Source organism: Gossypium hirsutum, chromosome D05 (genome assembly GCF_007990345.1).
Source record: "Gossypium hirsutum isolate 1008001.06 chromosome D05, Gossypium_hirsutum_v2.1, whole genome shotgun sequence".
Taxonomy (NCBI): Eukaryota; Viridiplantae; Streptophyta; class Magnoliopsida; order Malvales; family Malvaceae; genus Gossypium; species Gossypium hirsutum.
In genome coordinates this window covers 45,517,481-45,539,130 of record NC_053441.1, presented here as the reverse complement: position 1 = coordinate 45,539,130, position 21,650 = coordinate 45,517,481, and the positions used below count along the sequence as shown (strand labels likewise).

General features: G+C 32.4%; 1 long non-coding RNA gene across 8 annotated transcripts; it reads right to left on the bottom strand.

Moving 5' to 3' along the window:
• Positions 1 to 13,215: 13,215 nt before the first annotated feature.
• On the bottom strand, positions 13,216 to 17,277 carry LOC107903756 (uncharacterized). 8 transcript variants are annotated; one of them, XR_005913401.1, is made up of 9 exons: positions 17,022 to 17,257; positions 16,681 to 16,925; positions 15,517 to 16,590; positions 14,916 to 14,997; positions 14,538 to 14,659; positions 14,123 to 14,254; positions 13,911 to 14,024; positions 13,736 to 13,804; positions 13,216 to 13,633 (listed from the first exon to the last, which is right to left on the bottom strand). It is a non-coding gene; the product is annotated as an uncharacterized lncRNA (long non-coding RNA). The 8 variants fall into 8 exon arrangements; XR_005913402.1 differs by lacking the exon at positions 14,916 to 14,997 and having other exon boundaries at positions 16,187 to 16,590; positions 16,681 to 16,880; positions 17,022 to 17,276; XR_005913400.1 differs by having other exon boundaries at positions 14,916 to 16,590; positions 17,022 to 17,261.
• Between the last annotated feature and the right edge of the window lie 4,373 nt (positions 17,278 to 21,650).

Sequence of the window (21,650 nt, the reverse complement as noted above, 5' to 3'; positions counted from 1 at the left end):
TTGTTTCCATTATTCCCCAATATTGTTTTCTTATTATACCTTAATTATTCTTTCTTTGTTAAAGTAAAACTTTTATTAAAATCCAAAAGGTATAAACTTACCAAAAAGTTAGTATGACTAGAACATTGCATAAATTATTATAAATATCATTTATAAACTTTATTATAAAATTTCAAAATGTAAGGAGAAGGTGAATACAAGCGAAATGGTAGTTTTTATAAGTTTTAAATTTTTTTTGTGAATGTTTCAATTATTTGGCTGATTTACCAATAAAAGCTTAATTTTTATAAATTTACCGAAATGGGTCCGGTATTTTATTATTTACCGGAATGGGCCATTTTCTGGAAAATCGCGTCCATGTCAGCGCGATGCCAGGGGACGTGCGAGGAAATCACGGCCACGTTAGAGCGCTTTGCTGACGTGGCAACAAATCGCCCCCTCGTGGACGTGATTTGTTGCCACGTCAGCAAAGCGCGCTGACGTGGCCGCGATTTCCTGATTTGTAGGTTTTTGGATTTTAGGGTTTAGGGTTTAGGGTTTTTAGGATTTTTAGGGATTTAGAGAAAAAAGTAAACAGATAAGTCGCGCCCACGTGTACATGCTTCTTTATGGAAACATATACCCTTGAATCTACAAATGTTGAGCATGCATTCACTGAAGTACTAACTCAAATACATCATGTGATCAGTCAAAAAGCACTCGAAGGAGGGAATGATCAAAAACATTGCCCAAGGGACAAACCATCAATGTCGGCTCTAGGGATGATGTTTCAGCTGTGAAGAAAGACAGCTGCTGTTCTGCATAATTGTTAGATGATTCCGAGTCTCCAAATTTGCTTCCTCATTAAGCACAAGCTTTCCTCACCGTGATCTTTCTCGAGATCTTTCGTTGAAGACGAAGAAATCACAGCATTTCAGGGATTTTCTTATAGTTTGTTCAGACAGATCTCGTTTTAGTATTTTAAATTATTTTCATTAGTTGTGGAGAATAAATTTTAAATTAGCTATCATAATGTTTTGTATTTTCAACGGAGTATTTTATGTAATATAAAAAATAAATAAGGATAATTTAGGCATTATAAATAATTTAAATAATTTAGTGCGACTATATACATGAAATTTCATTAGTTGCACTGTTCACGCGTTGGGCAAGTCGCGGCCACGTCAGTGCGCTTTGCTGACGTGGCAACAAATCGCGCGCACTGACGTCGCCGCGATTTCCTGGCACGTCCCCTGACGTCGCGCTGACGTGGACGCGATTTACCGAAAAAGGCCCATTCCGGTAAATAATAAAATACCGGGGCCATTTCGGTAATTAAGAAAAGCTTTTTTTGGTAAATTGCCCCAATTATTTTTCTAATATTCTTTTCGTTTTATATCTCAATTGATATCTTATATTTTATGTAGTGTATTATAATAATCCAATTTTAACTCTTTAAGATATTTCACTTAAAAGTTAGATCATTGCATATATTAATACAAATATCATTTCCAAAACGTTAATCTAATTTTTCAAAATGAAGTGAGATCAAATATTCTGATAATTATAAAATATAGAAATGTAAGTCCTAGAGAGATGGGCTCAAATTGGGAATTAAGTTCAGTTTATCGAATGGTTTAAAACTCATTTAAAAGTTGTTAATTGTTGAATTATCATATAATCATTATTATTTGGTTTATTTTGTTTATGATATAATCTGTAATATTTATGTTTCATTATTTCATATCTAAAAATTAAAGAAAAACATATGCTTCTTGTTCATCAACATATATTTAATCGTTCAAAAAAATGTTGAATTATTTTTCATGAATACATTTGTTCAATTTCCGAATAAATTCATTTAAATTAAATTAACAAATGCGTGTAAACATAATTTTAAAGTTTCTAACATGAATTGACAACGGATAACTTTAAAAACAAGCCAACAAATTTAAAAAATCAAATTTGATATGGAACTCCATATATAAGTCTAGAGTTGACTTGAGTGTTTCTTTTTTATGTTTTAGTTCAATTAGAAATTTATATTTTTCGAGCTTACTGAATTACATTTATTTCATTACTAAAAACTAACTCAAATTTTAAATTAAATTAGTTATATTTAAATTAAAACTCGAGTCAATATCAATTAAAAATAAAGAAATGAGATACTCATGACTACAAAAATGTAATATACTCAAATTTACCTCTCAAGCTTCATAATAACAAATTTAAATTTAAATTTCAAGTCAAATTTAAGTTCTTTGGGAACATACTTTGTTTACATATTTATTCAACACTATAATGAAAGGTGTTGATTCTAAAACTTAAAAATTAATATTTCATAAACATTTATTGAGCGTTATAAAGTTTTTTATATAATTCTTATTATTTATAATTTTTCAACCCTTAAATTGGAGGATGATATATGTTTAAATACACTTAAACTTATTTTCTTTTATATGTTATAATAACAATAATATCAATTAAACTAACACTGAATTAATTTATTTTATTATAAAGTTAAATAATAATGATAACAAATGAGGATATGATACCACATGCATACTTGTCTATTACAAGTAAAAAATCATAACATATTATATATATTTGTTTTAATCATATCCCAATTTAAATATGTTAATCAAATATTGAATGTCCTCAAGTCTTAATAAAAACAAAAACAAGAACAAGGCAAGGCAAAGGTGTCGATGGCTTGAATTGAATCTGTCCATGTTGTATTGAAAACATTGTCGAAGACATGATTGAGACATGCATTCTCAATAGCTAGACAAATAAGTATAAGAGTGAAGGAGAATAATAGAGTGATTAAAAAGTTTTAGACTTTGATGTACAAGGATCTTCACAATTCTTTCTACCAAAACTCAATTTGTGTTTTTGGTTTATAAAAGGCTACAAACTGCCGAATTAATTATTCCTCATCACCCAATTGCCTTATTTTCTTTTCCAGGTTTAATTAGAATGGTTTTAACCCACTAATAATTTCAGGTGAAGAATATGATGGTTACCCAGGTGTGAATTTGACGTGTTTTATTTTAGTCATTTTGGGCACAATGTTATTAATTTTGATATTTATTATTTAATTTTTATATAGGTGCAGTGTAAATCTAAAATACGGAAAATAAATGAAATTATGAAGTCACATGGAAGATTTGAGTATGGGAACAACAATTTGACATACAAGACCGTTTCAATTTTTTGGATTATTTTGTCGATTGAGTCTTAACACAATTGGTATGAACATTATTGCCAATATAGGAGGATGTGGGTTTGAGTGCGCTGAAGCACATTATCTTCTTATATATGGATTACGGAGAGATTATGAATAGCTCTAGGCATTGTATCAAAAAGAGTAGATACGATCTGAAACTATAATGAGACTGTTAAAAAAAATTAAGATTATTTTATTATTTTATTTTATTTTTATTTAAATATTATTTATAATGATATTTATTAAAAATGTAATTAGGGTTAAATTTTATTTCTTATATTTTATTTAAATAAATATTTAATTTTCTTACTAAGAAATTTTGTAGGAACTGAATACTAAAATTTCACTCCCAATTTAATAACTGAAAACTGTAAAGGGAATGACGTCCTTGATTTGGCTGGAGAGAAAACACAAAACTGAATTTCTTTCTTTCTTTCATATTTTGGCATGCGCCATTCCATGCTCCTGTTTGCTTTTCTTTCTTTTATTTTATTTTTTATTTCCCTTTTAGCTTTGTTCAACTCTAAATTTCTTTGTTTTATGTGTAACTAAATTATTTTCTAACTAAAGGTCAATTAAATTTTGGTACTGGAATTAACTCTTTTAGTTGGGTATATGTTTTTTTCTCTGTTTCATAAATAGGATTACCTCATAGTATTATTTTTAGCATTTTTTCAAGAAGGATCCCTTGGATGATATTGGGAATGATACATACTTAGTACAATTAATTCGGCGTCAAATTACTTTACCGAAGAACAAGTTGGCGTGGTTCGACTAGGACTACAGTTGGGTGACGCCATAAGATTAAGTGATCTAATTTAAATGATCTACACGGTTGAAATCATTAATTAGAGTGGAGTTCTTATAGTTCGCAAGGTTGCAGAAGGATTAAACCATGGAAGTGACTTTTGGGGCTATTTGTTTGATAAGGCTTAATTGTCATGTGTTTCCTGTGATTAATTTACGATTAAGGAAGGTTCCAGAAGGATTAAACCATGGAAGCGAATTTCGGGGCTATTTGTTTGATAAGGCTTAATTGTTAGGTGGTTCCTATGGTTAATTTACGATTAAGAAAAAATTGGTGGTTGAGGCGTCCTCGATCATTATAATTAGATTACAAGTGAGATAGAAGACATCAATTGTTCGTGAACAATTCTGGAACTGAGACCAAAGTCATTTATGGGGCTGGAACAATCATCAATTTGGTTTATTTTATTTAATTTAGAAATAAGTTTTTATTTATTGTTTTATGATTCTTTGATTTCTATTTAGTTAAGTTCGTATTACTTTAATCCTCCATTATTTGTTTTAAGCAAGATTGCAAGAGTCGTGGGCATTAAATTGCCCACGAAGTGCCCTAGTTGTGAGAAATTCGAACGTTGTTGACCAATCCCTGTAGAATCAACCCTAATATGTTAATTATGAATTTTATTTAATTTTTTTTGGCATAGGATTTATTTTTGGTGGATTCGACACCCATGAAATTTTGGCATTGTTGCATGGATTGCCAATAATCTAGCTTTTTCTTATGACTAGGTCAAATCCAAGAGAACCACTAGATTTTGACCTCGGAATAGAGAAAACTTCCCAGGCGTTACAAAGAGAAACAATAAGACGCAGTAAACTACCAGACGGGTCTGAAGTTGTTGACAACGAAACCAGAAAAGTACAAGTGTCAAAGGTCATCGACGAACTACCTAATGATACAACAGTCGACGAAGATCCACCTCGTAAATTGATACTCATGGCTGATCGTACTAGTAGGCAAATTGTTCCAGCACCGAATGAACAACAATCATTATGTATCGCTTACCCAACTGTAGATGTACCATTTAAACTTAAATCGATCTTGATACACTTATTTCCCCCTTTGCACGGTATGTAGCATGAAAATTTGCATAAGAATTTGAAAGGAATTCCACATGGTTTGTTTGGGTATGACACCATTTGGAGTTACCAATGACCAAATTAAACTTCAAGCTTTTCTTTTTTCTTTAGCTGACTCCGCTAGAAAGTGACAATTTTATTTGCCTCTTGGTTTAGTTAACAAATGGGTTGACATATCTCGTCTATTCCTTGATAGGTTCTTTCTGACATCCCAAGTAATTAAGTTGAGAAGGGAAATTTATGATGTTTGACAAAAGGGATTCAGAGTCGCTTTATGATTATAGGGAGCATTTTAAAACGTTGTGCATGAGCTACCCACAACACAACTTTACTGAGGAATCACAACACTGGATGGAGGGACCACCTTAATTTGACCTACAGAACGAAACCCCATTACAATCAATCATACTAACCAAGGCCTTCCCCCCTTGACAATCCCAAACTTCAAGTTTTTTTTTCTAGAAGAAAGTGTCAGTAAACTTGCTACTGAAACTTTTCAATTTTGGTAGGACATGAAGGAAAAACATCAAAATTTGGAGAAACAAGCTTTCCATAACAATTGGTAGATTGGAATCCTAAGGAAATTTTCCATCTCAAATAGAACCAAACTCGAGTTAGAATGCGAGTGCAATAACTTTACGAAGTGAGAAAATCTTGGAATCAATTCTTGGCAAGATTCATGGGCACGACTCTGGTCAGGAAGAGAAAAAGGACAACTTGATAAGCAAGACAAATTCCAGAGCCCCGAAATCAATCACAATTTCTGTAACACCCTATACCTGACTAGATCAATAGGTTCGGTTACAAGATGTCAAGCCAACTCTGAAAACAAACAATGAAAAATTTACAACAAAAATTGTATGACTAATCTGACTAAAACAACCAAATATGCCTTCTTTAATCAAACTTAACTTAGTTCGCATATTTAATTAATTGCCTAATTAATTTGACAATTGATGTAAAAGCAATAGAGATGATCTTGAAACCTAAAAACAACAATTAATTGCCCAATTAATCAATTAAATCAAACCAAAATTTTAAATTCACATCCAAACAGAATTTACGTTGAATAACTTTGACTGAAAACATGTTAGCGAATAAAATAATTAAATATAAATAAACACATATAAAATAAAACTAGAATGATTTATATTTAATTTGTCAAATATGAAAAACAATCAAAATTAAAATCGAATATAAGTTTAAATCAAAAGGAATAATAGAGATTTTACTAAACGTTGAGGCCTATTAAAAACAGTTTCCTTAAGACAGATTTGGTCGCTCCTACGGTACTTGGAGAAATATTGGTCGAATGTCTCCCAGGATACAACAACAATAATGATCAAAGCAGTAGCACCTCTGGAACGATCAACGAACAAACTTTTCCTTTTTCTATCACCGAGATGTTAAAAAATATGGAGAGGAAAAACAAGAGTTTTTAGAGAAAAAGAATTTCGGTGTGAGAGAGTATGAGTGTTCTTTAAATTCTTCAAAATTCATAGCCTTTTATAGGTATTGTGAATGTTGAAATTTTAGGAAATTTACACAAAATCTGTCATTAAGGAACCATTCAATCAATTTGATTAAAAATAAATCAAATTGATTGAAATCAAATAAAAATAAGATAAGTGTCCTTTTAAAGAAGATTTTGTCTGCTAAGGAAAAAATAATTTTGGTGTTGGGCTAAAATATCTATAGGCCCATTTTAGGCCCGATCAGTCCGGACATTTCACATTGCCCACGTCATATTCTGGTGTCCTAGGCGTAGAGGAACAACACCAATCCATCCCGAACTTGGTGGTTAAACTTTACTCCGGTGACGATACTGTAGGAGAGGTCTTGCAGCAAAATAACTCGATGCTAGGATGATAAAAAGTTTAACACCTCTCATTCTTATTACTTTTTCAATATGAAAAAGTAATAAGAATGAAAAATGAAAAGGTCGTCTTATTCAAAACCCCAACTATGAAATCCCTTCTCTCCCACTTCACACCTCAGAACGCACCGTTCTTATAGAGAGAAATGCACTTTCACATCTTCTTAACCTGGAATGGCTAGAGAGAGGAAGGTTCCTTTTTTTTAGGGTACTCCTGGGAATAGATCCAGTGGAGACGAGGCAGAGCTTGTACCTCAGAGGATTAGAGCACGTGGCTACGAACTATGGTGTCGGGGGTTCGAATCCCTCCTCGCCCACAACCGGCCCAAAAAGGAAGGACCTTTCCCTCTAGGGGTAGGAAAATCATGATCGGGATAGCGAACCCAAAGCTATAGAACTCGGGCGTGGGTCTTTTGCTGAAATGGAGTGGCCTTTTATTTATTATTTAATTTTGGTGTTGGGCTAAAATATCTGCAAGCCCATTTTAGGCCCAATCAGTCTGGACATTTCACATCACCCATGTCGTGCAGGTGCGCCCCAACCTCGTCGGGTTTGGACCTGCACCCTTTTGCACGTGAGGTAGGGTTCCAAGCTTAGTCATTTAATCACCCTTCAAAAGGGTTCCCATATATAAACACATCTTACACTTGGTATTTAACCAATGTGGGATGTAAGCTTTTACTTTTCCTCAACAAATATTTTCCAAGTAGCTTTTGTGTAAATGATAATATACCTCACACAACTACCTCATTGGAAATGTTTTAGTTCTCATGGGTATGTTCATATAGCCGTGAACATCTCCTGGTTCTACAAGAGTTTGAGAGAACTATGCCCCAATAGTCTTCTTGAAACGGCCCCACTTCACTCTCACATAGGTGACTTATGTTGTTCGGCTCATCAAAACATGCAATGGTCATTAAAAGCATAGCTTAACTTATCCCATGTTTAGTCACTGTTTACATCATAGGAATGAACTTGGGATAAGTACCCCCACAATGACCTCATAAGGTCTATGTAATTAGGTTGTCCTTTTGAACCTAAATCTTGGGATCTCCAGTCAACTAGGTTGGGTTTTCCTTCACATAGCGCCTTTTATTTTCATGGGCTTTAGTCTTATTCCTTTCAATGTTTTATCAACATGATCTTATTTTAAGCCTTTAGTTAGTGGATCCGTAATGTTATCTTTTGATTTTTCAAAATCAATAGAGATAATTTCGTTTGAGACCAGTTGTTTAACGGTATTTTGTCGACGCCAAATATGTCTCAACTTACCAATATACGTTACTCTAGCAAGATACCCTTATACTTTCAAGTGGTTGTAGGATGGTTTTCTACCTTTCCATAACTCATATAGTGTCTTGTCCCTTTTTCTTGTGGGGTACCTTATTTAAAAGGTAATTAACTCTTAGAAACAATCCCCCCCACATTTCCTGTGATAACCCAGATCTTTTTAGCAGTGCATTCATCTTTTCCTCTAGAGTTTGATTTTTCTGCTCGACTACTGTATTTGAGGAAAGTATGATGGTGTTACTTCATGTCATGTTGTGTACAATATTCAAATGATTCAACATATCTACCACTACAATCACTTAATATTTTTATTAAGTTGGTTTTTCAACTTCTTGCTTATAGAGAATTTTATTCTCTATAGCTTCGTCTTTGCTCCTAAGTAGATATATGTAGCAATGAAGATAAAAAAATATTTATTCCTTCCTTTTGTTTGAACAAGCTTTACAAGCATTGTTATGTATTAGGTCAAGTGGTTTTTGACCTTGTTAATTTTGCCTCAACACATGTTTCACATTTATAATTATAATTATTGTTAAATGAAGGAATGTGCTCTAAGTTAATTAATGCATATAAAGTATCATAATTAACATGTCTGAGCCTACTATGACATAAATTCAATGACTTAAGCATATAAACAGAAAAAAAGTGACATTCTTATTCATAGTTTTGTTTTTACAGAGATAACATTTAGTTTAATACATATCCCCTTCCCACAAACATTCCCCCTTTAGAATAAACATTCTTATTCATAGTTCTTGCGTATGTAAGGCACATAAGTCCATATCGGACACTTCCTTGCAAATTTCTTCCACAACATTGGCCTCGTTAGCACTAACTTTCTTTGGGTCCTACAATCGGATGACTTGTGCCTCATCTTGTTGCAATTGAAACATTTTCCTTAAAATTTTTGCTTCTTGGAAACACCACCTTTTGCTCCCAATTTAGACCCATTATGCGATTGTTTTCCCTTCATGAAGTCTTTCTTGACTTCTATGAAGTTTGCCCTAGCAACATTGTCATTTGCTGTTTTATTGAGCCTTTTTTCGTACCTCTATTGTCTTCTTCAATCTGAAGTCTGACAATTAGGTCTTTCACTGATATTTCCTTTCTTTTGTGCTTTAGCTAATTCTTGAAGTCATTCCAAGCAGGAGGCAACTTTTCAATAATGGCTGCCACTTGGAAGGATTCACTTATCATCATCCCTTCAGCAAGAATTTTGTGAATGATCAATTGAAGTTCTTGCACTTGATTCACAACTAATTTAGAATAAACTATTACAAAATTCAAGAATTTAGCAACTAAAAACTTTTTAGTTCCAGCATCTTCGGCTTTGTATTTATGGTCCAATAATGTTCATAATTCCATAGTTGTTTTCTTAACACTATACATATCGTACAGTGCATCTGAGAATCCATTCAGGATGTAGTTTCAGCATAGGAAAGCAGAATGTTTCCAAGCTTCAACAGCAGTGAAGTAGTAACTTCATCTACCACGCCCTCTTTAACAGTAGGAGGGTTATCTTCCAAAAATTTGCCAAGTTCAACATGGTTAAATAAAACAACATTTTTTGTTGCCAAGTCTTGAAAATCTGCCCCGAGAATTTTGTAGGTTTCTCGTTGTGGCTTACAATAGCCACCACCGGCAATACTAAGTTTTGGATCGAAGATTGTGTTTGAACCAGCAGAGCTTCAGATTGTGAATTGATTGAATTGGTGGGAGTCTCCATTTTTTTGTTAAGAAACAAAATCAGAATTAGAAAACTTATCAACTTTGGTTAGATGACAGGAATCTAATAAAACCCGAAACAAAAATTTATACGGTCTAATAAAAAATACAATAAAAAAATGCACCAGGTAGGTAACCCTAAAAGAGAGGTAGCGCTCTCGGCACACTTAAATACCAAGTTTTTCAAAGAACCAATCCTAGACATGCATTCTTATATTGTCTTTTTGATTCACCATTGATAAATTTCTTTCCATTCAATTTAAAGCCACAATTAAGGCGACCATAAGTAGAAAAATTTCCATTTGATTTGTTAAACGGTAGAATAAAACTCTGAAACCAAATCAAAAGACAATTTTGTTAAACAGCAGGATTAAATCCCGGAACAAAATTATATCATTAAATCAAATTAAAATCTATTAAATGACGGGAATAAATTTCGAAACAAAATTATTTGATTACGTATTTGTTTGGAAACAAGATAATATCGATAAAATCTTGTTAAATGGCGGGAACAAATCCCGAAATAAATTTTATTTAATTCAATTTGAATTTGGAAAAAAATAAAATAAAAGAAAATCTTGTTAAACGATAGGAATAAATCCCGAAATAGATTTTATTTTATTTAATTTCTCATTTCTGGCAAAAAATCAAATACAATAAATCTTTATTAAACGGTGGGAATAAATCCTGAAACAGATTTTATTTAATTTAATTTTTCATTTTTGGCAACAAAATCAAAATGTAATAATCCGTTGAATGGTAGGAGTCAATCCCGAAATTGATTTTATTTTACTCGTTTTTGGAAATAAAACAAAATTTGGAATAACATCGTTGAACAGCGGGAATCAATCCCGAAACGGATTTTATTTTACTCATTTTTTGAAATAAAAATATTTTGGAATAAAATCGTTGAACGATGGGAATCAATCCCAAAATGTGATTGTGTGCCACTTAAAAGTATGCAGTTGTACTGCCAAAAATATATTGCAGAAATTCCGCCAGGCTTATATGGTGCAGTTAAATTACTAGAATCAAACTTCCTCCATCACATAATTATATCCCACCCCAATGCACATGCAAAAACATATTAAATTCTCATGCCACATGTACTCATAGCAAATTAGATATATGATATGCGTAAATAAGAGTCGACAGAACAAGTCATATTACACAGCCTACTCAGAGTCGTACTAATTAGAATCATACTTTACTGACATACAAACGCCATAATTTACATTATGTGTCTCTGTGTCTCTCTCTCAAGAATTCTGTAGTATTTTTTAGGCTTTTATAGGCATTAAATATGGAGGAATTTTTGAAATTTCCATGAGTAAAGATACAAATATGCATTACAGGAGCCTTTAAATCAATTTGAATAAAATCAAATCAAGATATATGTCCTTTTAAAACAAATTATGTATAATATATGTTGAGAAAAAAAATACGTATTGGGCTAAAATATCCGCAGGCCCTATTTGGGCTCGACTAGTCCAAACATTCCGCATTGCCCATGTTGTGCGGGTGCACCCCTAACCCCAATGGATTTAGATTTGCACCCCTCTGCGGGTGAGGTAGGGTTTCAAGCTTAGTCATAATATAACCCTCAAGTGGGTTCTCATATATATATACATATCTAAAACTTGGTATTTAACCAATGTGGGATCTAAGCTTTTTTTTTTCTCAACATAGTTCACAAGTAGCTTACTTTGAGCATAAATTTCACATTCATCACTCAACCATTTTGAGCATATGATATACAGTTGTAAAGGTCTCATGGAGTAGAATATAAAACCATAATTTTATGATTCAACTCTCCACCTCTACCAATCAAGAATATGCCTCAAAATTTCTAAAAATTACATATTTTCCAACAATCCCCACATGAATGAAAATTGATAGTTTTAATGAAAAACATTGACTTGATGTGGTGATAGAATCCATGATCGATAGCTCCATAGGATAGGTAGACATCCACACTTGAACCTTTCCTTGTGAAAGTATATTTACTTTACTAGCTGACCACTAGACGCGATGTCCTTGAACTATTTTGCCTTTTATGTAAACGATGATATACCTCACACAACTACCTCCCTAGTAAGGTTTTAGTTCTGATAGGTATGTTCATATAGTCGTAAACATCTCTTGGTTCTGCTAGAGTTTGAGAGAACTATGCCTCAATAGTCTCTTCGAAGTGACCCTACTTTACTATCACATAGGTAACTTATGTTGCTCGACTCACCAAAACACACAATGGTCATTAAAAGTATTGCTTAACCTATCCTCTTTTTAGTCATTGCTTACATCATAGGAATGGACTTTGGATAATAACCCCACCGTGACCTCACAAGTCTATGCAAGTAGGTTGTCCCTTTAAACCTAGATCTTGGGATCTCCAGTCAGCTAGGTAGGGTTTTCCTTCACATAGCGCCTTTTATTTTTATGGGCTTTAGTCTCATTCCTTTCGATGGTTATCAATATGATCTTGATTTAAGCCTTTAGTTAGCAGATCCACAATGTTATCTTTTGATTTTACAAAATCAATGGAGATAACTCCATTTGAGATTAGTTGTTTAACAGTATTGTGTTGACAACGCATATGCCTCGACTTACATTACGTTAGCAAGACACCCTTCACTACACCAAATTAGGCTTTTAGCGGCGCTTTTTTAGACCTTTAGCGGCATTTTTTAGCGCCGCTAAAAGTACTTGCAGCGCTTTGACAAGTGCCACAAAAGAAATAAACGCCGCTAAAGATCAGGACCTTTAGCGGCGCTTTTCTCACAAACGTCACTATAGATCAAGACCTTTAGCGACGCTTTCCCACAAACGCCGCTATAGATCAGGACCTTTAGCGACGCTTTTTCGACAAACGCCGCTATAGATCAAAACCTTTCGCAGCGCTTTTCCCACAAATGCCGCTATAGATCAAGACCTTTAGTGACGCTTTTCCCACAAACGCCACTATAGATCAAGACCGTTAGCGACGCTTCTCCTACGAACGCCGCTATAGATCATAACTTTTAGCGGCGCTTTTTTCACAAACGCCGCTAAAAGTGCCATTCCGCTTTTTATTAAATAAATTTTTGTAATAACAAATGGAAAGGTCAAATTTTATTTTGAATGAATTACTTTTCATTAACAATAAAACTAAAATAAATTATAGTACCTATAATAAATAAATTAACATAAACAATTAAATTTCCTAACAATAAATAAATAAATTTCATTATACGGGAAAAGAACATATATTCCTTTCATTATTATATAACAAAAATCAGTACTACAAATACAGTTATTATACATACGCTTCCGTTTTCTTGCGGCGTTGAATTGATTGAACTCTACAAGTATCTATTACTGACAGGTGACAAAATTTTGGCTACCTTATTTCAATGTCCTCCTTATTTCCAGTCTAATAATAAAAACAACAGCACCTTAATTTTCCGTAGTGGTGAAACAACAAAAGAAAACTTTACTTATCACTCCATGTTTGACAAAAGAAAAATACCTCCATGGCTTCTTGCAAATCCTCAGTAGCATCTGCCTTCTTTGAGTAACTACATGGCAATCTTGCGGCCAAAATAGCTCTCTAATTTTTGTTCCTTCATGGCCTTTGGCGCATTGTCTGCTAGAAGCTTTGTTAAACCCTAGTCATGAAATTCAAATGCCAAAACATCGATCAATATTTCAGATAAAGAAAACCCCAATTTAATTATTCAAAAAAAGTTAGAAACACTTAAAAAAATCACCTTAATACCCATATGCCCTTTCCGTTCAGCACCCTCAGCCATTAAAATAGCATCAACTGCCAACCTTACCTACAGTATTCGTATTGGATAACCAAGCTAGGTTACTGTCCAAGATGAAGAATATGTACTTCTGATTTTAAAATTCTTTAAAAATAAAAAATGAGACAATCCATACCTTCTCAGGCAACTCCACAGATGGAAAAGGAAGATTTCAAGCAGCTAGGCAAAATGACTATTTTGTGAGTTTCTTCATATTCTAGTTCATTGTTGTCAAATCCACCATCAACACCTGTAAATCAAATTGCATGGATATTACTATTTAGCCACAACAGATAGTACTAAGGCAATACAATTATTCAGAAAACATTTGAAACTTCAAACTTTTACTTTTATCATTTTGTAGCTCTCACATGGGTTCCAGATGCAGAGTCCAATAGGAACAAGACATGCAATAGCTCTAATTCTTTAAACGTGCTAGTAGATGGATAAACTAGTTCCAACTTCTTTTATTAACGACAACTGTAAATAATAGAAAATGTGAGCAGTTACAATTTATAAAGTCCTTCCCATAAAACATTATCAACCAGATCTCAAGCAGACATGTAAAAGTTGTGTAATTATGGATATACGACTTTTCACAATACAATATGTAAAGCTTTTCCATTGCATAATTCAATTCGAATTCGCATTCTACTTAGACTAATACCATGGCTCTAAACTCAATAATGGGATTTAAATTACAGACTGTGATAAAATATAGTACTTTGCATTTGTAAATGAAAGGATTTAACATCTCGTTTACCTGTGATCGAGTTCGAATAACTTGAAAAAAAAAATTCGCACACCTCATAAGGCATCATGACCAGCCAACGAAGAGAAAATGAGGTTATACGAAGACTTCACACCAATTATAAGGATGCATACCTGAAATGGACATGTAACCAGAATGGCAGCAATTTTAGAAGATCCACCCAGCACAACATAATCAAATGAATTTTTTACATCAACTGGTTATGAGCTTGATTAAACCATGTATAATAATTGACAGGCACATAATACATGTAGACAAATGCAGGCATGCTACCAGTCACGAGCCTGTACATCAACTAGTATATGCCCTACCTACATTTAGCATAAAGTAAAACCAAAGTTCAAATAAATAGAAACTTCATCTACTTACCAACAAATTACTAGCACATTAAGCATATAATGACTTCCTAATTATGCTGTTCTATTTTCAGACAAACTCCATGTACAGTATTCTACAGAACAGGGACGAAACCATGAACTTTGTATGAGGGAGCTAAAGCTAAAAAATTTTAGGAGCAGCCAAAAATATAATTTTTCCATTTATCCAAGGGGTAAAAGACTTAAATTTACAATATTAATATTTAGTAGAGACTAAAAATGAAAATTTCCCATTTAACCAAGGGGCCATGGACCCTGATTAAGATTGGAAAAAAAATGGACTTCCTTCCAGATAAAATAAGGAAAAAAAAGTTATAAAATATTATACATCAAAATAATCATTAATGAGTTGAGTATATAGGTGAAATAATTACTCATCATTTTTTTTTCTTTTTCTGGCTTTGGACCTACTCTCTTTATTGCCTTATCACAAAAACGAATCCGTCTCTGACACTTTTATAGGATCTCTCACAGTCCACTCGTTGCCATATGGTTTTCATGCAATCTTCTTTAAATTTTGACCCTTTGTTTGCAGTAAAAATCCCCCACCGTAATGGTAAATTATAAATGTTCAGTGAGTATCTTTATAATACCTAGGATTCTTCAAGGACTTAACTACAAGAGGGATCAAATCACCCCTGCACATTAGAACAAGGAACAGAATGCACTAGTCAAATTAAATCTAAGACACCCGATTCTCTAGTCTTAATTTCTAGTTAGATAACCAAGTAAGAATTGGAGGCTTACATCATACTCGGGTATAAAAAGTCAAATTGAAAGCTAAAATGTTATTGGAGGGTCAAATAAATTACTATGCCTATAGAATTATAATCTTCCAAATATATCAGGTTATCATACTTCAAATATAACTTTTACAAAAAAAAAACCCTTTTAAAACAGGTAAATATATATGCGGGAGGGGAAACAAAGGAGAAAAGCAAAATAACAGAAATGACAGCATCAGCAAGCCTGTATATCAAAGCATGCGCAACCCTTACCCAACATCTAAAATTATGTGCAATTATGTTATGTAGGATCAGAGACAAAAGTGCTTTTTACAAAGTTCGGGGCCAACAGATAACCCTTCTGTTGTTAACATAAATCTTAACCAAAAACACATATATTGTATATATATACTCCTATGATCACAAAAAGAGGAAAATGGCTTCAGCTGTATAGCATGTAGTAGTAGCCTTTCAAACCACAGCGCTGTACATATGTGCAACTATACCAATATCACATAAGTTGATCATTCTCATGTACCTTTGCCAGAATGTTTAGCCCCAGAGGTTAAATTGGCAGATATGCAAGACTTACCACCTTCACTAAAAAACAAGTTTTTCATCTCTTTATAACTCTGAAGTTCCTCTAATGCATTCGCCGTTGTCATTGATGTGACAAGCCTAGAAGATGTAATAATTGAAGAAGCATCATGTTCAACAGTCACAACCTCTGTGTTCTGGTTTTGCTCTTGGATGTTATTCCACATTTCTGGCCTCGAGGCTTCTGAAAAATTTATCGAACTTGGGATGTCTTGGCGAAGTGGAGGGGCTTTCTTAAGCATCCGTACAAGAGCACCAACCGCAGCATCTTGGGATTTTCTATTCATAAACAACCCTGCCTCATTTGGATCAGATGGATTTCCTCTTCTATCATAGGACTCGGGTCTACATAGTATGCAAAGCAGGCCAATTCAGTTTACCCAAATATTACACCAAATATTAGAAATTGAAGTGTAAACTGAAAGTAAATTATACCTTAAGACATGTATCAACATCTTCTAGATCACTCAAGTTCTCAGATTCAATGTATTCTACTTCCGAATTAGCTACCTCCACTCCAACATTTACAATGTCACCTCCATTTATTTGAACAGAAGCAGAGCTCTTATTGTGCTGCACATTTAAAGTTTCACCTCCATTTATTTGAACAGAAGACAGGCTTTTCTTCAGCTGCTCTTCAACGATATAATCAACGAAAACGAAGATATTTAATTATGAATCTGCATTCAAAGATATAATCAACGAAAACGAAGAAATCTTCGTAAATCTTCATTAACTTTGATTTACGAAGAGTAGCACCGGGGAGGAAGAAATACCGCAAAGGAAGCAATGGATTCCAAGTGGGTCATTGGCTCTCCAACATATTTGACAGTCTTCTTGAAAAACATGTCCTGGTTGAATACCTTCTCTTCCTGTAAGATTTAAAATAGAAACAAAAAAAACACACACACACAGCTGTATGTAAAGATTAAGAGTCTCATCAAAAAATATATATATAGGGAAGAAGCAAAAATAGCAATGGGCATGGAGTTAAAAGTTTTAGAGGACGGTGTGTTTGTAAAGTTGGGGGTTTCAAGGGGGGAAATTAGGGATTTTAGGGGGGAAAATTTATAAATGGCGCCATTTTTTTTAAAATAAACTTTTTTTGTGGCGTTTTTCATAAAAACACTGCAAAAAATTATTTTATTTGAAATAAAATGACACTGTTTTGGCATATAAAATGGCACTATTTTTTAAAATAAAACTATTTTTTGTGGCATTTTTTAAAAAAAGCGCCGCTAACGCTGCAAAAAAAAATTTATTTGGAATAAAATGACACTTGCTATGTTAAAAGGGTGCTATTTTTTAAAATAAAATTATTTTTTGAAATTATTTCATTTGGAATAAAACGACACTGTTTTGCTATGCTAAAAATCTTTTATTTTGTCTGTTAAAAATTATTAGTTAAGTGATTTTATAAAACATTAATTCTTATTTTTTATAAATTGAATTTTTATTAAAAAAATCAAGTACTCTTAAAATAAATATCATATATTTTAATAAGAAAAAAAATGATTAAATGGCTGTAATTAATTATTAAGTTAGAATTATCCAATGTAAGCAATTAATCTCTCACATATCAAATTTCTATTAAAGATTGAGACGTTAATCATGATTTTATATTATTCATTTCCGATCTAATCTCCATTTTATTAGAGATATTTCTTCCTAACTAAAATATAATTATTTTGCTAGATGTTCGATGTGGAATGATTTTAGTTTTTGTATTTTATTTTTATTTGTTATAATTTGGTCCTATATATCCAAAATAGATAGTTACCTATCTTTATCAATTTGTTGCATTTTTTTATTAATTTTTTTTAAATCTAATATTTAAATATATCAAATGGTTTAAATTAAATATTTTTTAGTCATAAACACCGCTAATGTTACCTTTTCCGGCCTTTACAGAAGAAACGCCACTAATAAATTAAATTCTTGTAATGAAACGACACCGTTTTGAAAATTCTAATACATATTAGCGGCGTTTTTGCTATAAACGCCGCCAAAGCTCGCATATTTTATAATTTTTATATTCAATTATTGTATATTGCATATCAATTTATTATTATCTCTTTTACAATTATATAAGAACTTATTTAGTATATAAATTAAAAAATACTAATTAATCTAAACCCTAACCCCTAACCTGACCCTAAATCTCTAAACCCTAAATCACTAACTCTTAATCCCAAACCCCTAACCCCTAAACCTTATTTAATATATAAATTAAAAAACACTAATTAATCTAAATCCTAAACCTTAACTTGACCCTGACCCTGAATCCCTAATCCCTAAACCCTAACCTAACCCTAAATCTCTAACCCCTAAATATTATTTAATATATAAATTAAAACACACTAATTAATCTAAACCATAACCTGACACCGAATTCATAAACCCTAAATCCCTAACTAATCTTAACCTCTAACCCTTAACCCATAAACCTTAAATCACAACCCTTAAATCAAAATCCCTAATCCCTAATCCCTAATCCCTAATTCCATAATCTATAAACCTTAAAATTGTAACTTTTAAACTGACCCTAAATCTTAAATTAACCATATATATACTCTAAACCATATATATTAAACCCTAAATTATAATGATAATTAAATTAAATCTTTTAAAATTAATACGATCGTATCTTTCACAATTATATTTGAAATTATTTAATATATAAATTAAAAATCAATATTTAATAAATTTATTCGAATTTCAATATTTATAATATTTTCCTATAACCCTTTCTCAGCCTAAAAAACCTAGCTAGTATTAATTTCTAGTGGGTATTAGACCAAGTAACAACCTCATTTGTCCCTTTTCATTCATTTCTAGTTCTTACTCTTGAGTAGGTACTATTAGGTCATTGTTGTGTTCATGTTTGATTGACTAAATATAAAATTATTTTTGGTAATAAAATTATCAATATATAATATTATTTATCACGATATTTGGTGTTTTATATTACTTTCTTTGATTTATTTAATCGAACTATCAAAATTTATTATTCTTATAAAAATTTATTCTATTTTTTATTCTTTACAACATAACAATTTAAGTTTTATGATATTTTATTTTACTCATAATTTAATATATATTTTCTAGTAAAGTAGCTTAAATAAACTGTGATTGAAAATATAATAAATAGTTAGGAGTTAGGACTTCTCTTTAATAAAAATATTTTGTATTAAACAATATTATTTGTTAATTACCATTTAAATGAAAATTTGACCAATATAAAATAAATACAACAAAATATCAATTTTTTCAACTTACAATAAAAAAATATAATTGAAACATTACTTGAGAATATATCAAAGAATGAGATAATTGAAATGGTTTTAGATTTTATTATTATTAGCGGCGCTTTTTCAAAAATGCCGCTAAAGGTCAAGCATTAGCGGCACTTCTTTAAAAACGCCGCTAAAGGAAAGAGCATTAGCGGCGCTTCTTAAAAAACGCTGCCTAAAGGCCAGAGCATTAGCGGCGCTTTTTCAAAAACGCCGCTAAAGGCCCAAAAAACTCAAAAAACGATGTCGTTGGGCTTAGGCTTTTTGCGGCGCTTTTCAAAAAATGCCGCTAACGGCGTTTTTATAAAAGCGTCGCTAATGCTTGATTTTTAGTGGCGTTTTTTGTCTAAACGCTGCTAAAAACGCCGCTAAAAGCCTATTTTGGTGTAGTGCTTACACTTTCAAGTGGTTGTAGGATGAGTTTCTACCTTTCCATAACTCATATGGTGTCTTATCCTTTTTCTTACCGGCACCTTATTTAAAAGGTAATTAGTTCATAGAAAAGTTTTCCCCCATATTTCTTGTGATAACCCAGATCTTTCTAGTAAGGTGTTCATAATTTTTTTTAGTGTTCGATTTTTTCATTCAGCTACTCCATTTGATTGAGGAGAGTATGGTGGTGTTACTTTGTGAATAATGTCATGTTGTGTACAATATTCAAATGGTTCAACATATTCACCACCACGATCACTTCTCACCATCTTAATCTTTTTATTAAGTTGGTTTTCAACTTCTTGCTTATAGAGAATATATTTCTCTATAGCTTCGTCTTTACTCTTAAGCAAATATACGTAACAATATTTTGTGCTATCATCAATGAAGGTAATAAAATATTTATTCTCTCCTCTCATTTGAACAAATTTTAAGTAAAAAAACATTGTCATGTATTAGGTAAAGTGGTTTTGTATTTCTTTCAACAATTTGAGATGAATACCTTGTTAATTTTGCCTCAACACATGTTTCACATTTATGATTATAATTAATGTGAAACAAAGGAATGTGCTCTAAGTTAATTAATGTTCGTAAAGTATCGTAATTAACATGTCCGAGCTTACTATGTCATAAATCAAATAACTCAAGCATATAAATAGATGAAGAAGTGACATTCTCATTCATTGTCTTTACTTTTAAAGAGATTGCATTAATTTTCCACATGTCATTTAATACATATCCCCTTCCCAAAAACATTCCCCTTTTAGACAAAATTAGCTTTTGGGATTCAAACACCATCCTAGAAAATATGTACACTTTGGAGTAGTTCTTGCGTAGGTCAGGCACATAAGTTTATATCAGACACTTCCTTGAAATTTTTTTCCATAGCATTGACCTCGTTAGCTTTAAATTTCTTTGGAATCCTACAGTCAATTGACTTGTGCCCCATCTTGTTCCAATTGAAGCATCTTCCTTGAAATTTTTTATTTTTGGAAACACCACCTTTTGGTCCTAGTTTAGACCTATTTTGCAGTTGTTTTCCCTTCATGAAATCTTTCTTGACTTCTACGATGTTTGCCCTAGCAACATTGTTATTTGTTGCTTTGTTGAGCCTCTTTTCCGTACCTCTATTGTCTTCTTCAATCTAAAGTCTGACAATTAGGTCTTCCACTGACCTTTCCTTTCTTTTGTGGTTTAGCTAATTCTTGAAGTCATTCCAAGCAGGAGGCAACTTCTCAATAATGGCTGCCACTTGGAAGGATTCACTTATCATCATCCCTTCAGCAAGAATTCCGTGAATGATCAATTGAAGTTCCTACACTTGATTCACAACTAATTTAGAATAAACCATTATAAAATTTAAAAATTTAGCAACTAAAAGCATTTTAGTTCCAGCATCTTCGGATTTGTATTTATGGTCCAACTATGTCCATAATTCCATAGTTGTTTTCTTCACTCTATACACTTCATACAGTGTATCCGACAATCCATTCAAGATGTAGTTTCGGCATAGGAAATCAGAATGTTTCCAAGCTTCAACAACAGTGAAAGCAGTAACTTCATCTACCTCGTCCTCTTCAACAGTAGGAGAGTCATCTTTCAAATATTTGGTCAAGTTCAACATGGTCAAATAAAACAACATTTTCTATTGCCAAGTCTTGAAATTTTGTCTTGAGAATT